The sequence below is a fragment of the Thalassophryne amazonica genome, chromosome 6 (assembly GCF_902500255.1).
Source record: "Thalassophryne amazonica chromosome 6, fThaAma1.1, whole genome shotgun sequence".
NCBI classification, from domain to species: Eukaryota; Metazoa; Chordata; class Actinopteri; order Batrachoidiformes; family Batrachoididae; genus Thalassophryne; species Thalassophryne amazonica.
In genome coordinates this window covers 70,660,059-70,662,144 of record NC_047108.1, presented here as the reverse complement: position 1 = coordinate 70,662,144, position 2,086 = coordinate 70,660,059, and the positions used below count along the sequence as shown (strand labels likewise).

General features: G+C 39.0%; 1 non-coding gene across 1 annotated transcript; it reads right to left on the bottom strand.

Moving 5' to 3' along the window:
- Nucleotides 1-604: 604 nt before the first annotated feature.
- trnae-uuc lies at nucleotides 605-676 on the bottom strand. Its single transcript has one exon. It is a non-coding gene; the product is annotated as a tRNA-Glu (tRNA).
- Nucleotides 677-2,086: the final 1,410 nt, after the last annotated feature.

Genomic DNA, 2,086 nt, shown 5'->3' with positions numbered 1-2,086 from the left:
TTGGACAAGACACTTGGTTGGGTAAGTACACTGTGAAGGATTAGCATCTTGTCAAACAGTGGCAGCTGGTGGTACAACGAAGTACAGACACAGATACTTTATTGTCATTGTAACAAGTACAACGAAAGGCAAGGTGCAAGCCTTTCAGTGCAAATATAAACCTGAGTAAATCACACACAGACTTAAAAGGCCTGGGGATGAAAGAAAATAAACACAGCATTTAACAGAATGGACAAGGTGTGTTAAAAGCGCAAATTAATTTTAATTTTTACTTTAGCCAGGTTAGTCCCATTGAGATCGAGATTTCTTTTGCCAGGGAGACCTTGGCAATTATAAAGTTTCCAATTCACTTAACCTGCATGTCTTTAAATGTGGGAGGAAACCAGATCACCCCCATGGAAACACAGGGAGAACATGCAAACTCCACACAGAAAGACCACAGGTGGGAATCCATCCCATGATCTTCTTACTGCGAGGCAAAAGTGCTAACCACTAAGCCGCCGTGCTGTTTTTTTAACCCATTATAAGTACATAGTAGCAAAAAAAGAGATTATATATTTTTAAAAAAGAGAAAAGTATGTACAAAACTGGATACAAGTTGTAATTCCCATACCAGGAGTCGAACCCAGGCCACCTAGGTGAAAACCAGGAATCCTAACCACTAGACCATACGGGACACTTTCAAGAACTTTAAAGGAAAATTCTAAGAAAATAGTAGGCATACATCAAAATGGTAGCAGCGTCCAAAAGGGCGTGGCCTTGGACAAATATACATCAGGAGCAATTAAAAAAAAAAAATTTCAGCGCATATGTGGATACATCATATGTGCATGTGCATTTGTTAACATCCAGGTCAAAGGGTGGGTAAGAAGAAGGTGAAGTAGTACAGTATGTCTGAATTGTGTCCCTTCTACTCACTCGGTTACCACTAGTACATACTGCAGTAACAGATGTGTACTAATCACTGTTAAGTGGCAGTGGTGGTGGCCAGTCGGTTAAGTGCGCATGTTTGCAGTGTGGAAGGTTCCCAATTCAAGGCCGCCCCCGCCCATTCTCCATGTAATGTGGAGTTGCATCAGGAAGGTGCATCCAGTGTAGAACTTGTGCCAAGTGAACATGCAGCATCCGCTGTGGTGACCCTGAGTGAAAACAAGGGAGAAACTGAAAGGACTTAACCAGTATTAAGTACATGGAATGTTTTTGGATACAGGAATAGACTCTCTTCTGCTACATAATCCTGGAATAACTGCTGGTACCACTGGGATTATTCCTTCTTCATAACCATTAGAGTATTTACAGTCATTCAGTGATTTGAACTTTTTAGGAAAAAAAACTACTTTTTCCATGAAGTGACTTTTTCATTTTGTGTTTCATTTGTTCTGAAATGCAAAATTATTTTCTGAAACAAGTGTTTCATATAGGTTTTGTTTTTATGTTCTATAGACTGAATCATTTTCTGAATCAAAAAATCCCAAATATTAAGCATTTCAAAACACTATAAATCATTTCTAAAATAAATACTTTTTTATTCTTTTTCTTCTTTTCTTTTTTCATTTTTGGGGAGTGGGCTGGAACAGTGAAGCATTTTCCAAATCATGAAATCCCAACCTCTCCACTAGATGTCACCAATGTTGTGGTTCAAGCATTTCATAACAGTGAGTTCATTTCTGCAGCAACTGCTTCATGTTTGTTAGTGGCTTAAAGTCTTGAGAAGGTGGCTTGCAAGCAGTGGTTTATAGGTTTGTACAAAATATCAGCGGGAGATACAGTAAAGAATATTGCTGTAACATTGTGGGATATTGTCAAAAGCACTGTACATACATCTGCACATCTGTTTGAATATATCAGTGGGAGATATTACTGAGCGCATCCATCTGATTAAAATATCAGTATGGGATATATTCAAGAGCACTATCCATCCACAGTATCTCCAAGCTGATATCATCCAGCCAAACAAAATATCAGTGTAGGACAATACCATACACATCCTATGTATGCGAGTATCAGCAGAGAATGCAGTCAACTGCACCGCCCTTCCATCTGAACAAAGTAAAAGTAAGACCCTTCGGCTGCTCCCTTGTTTTTC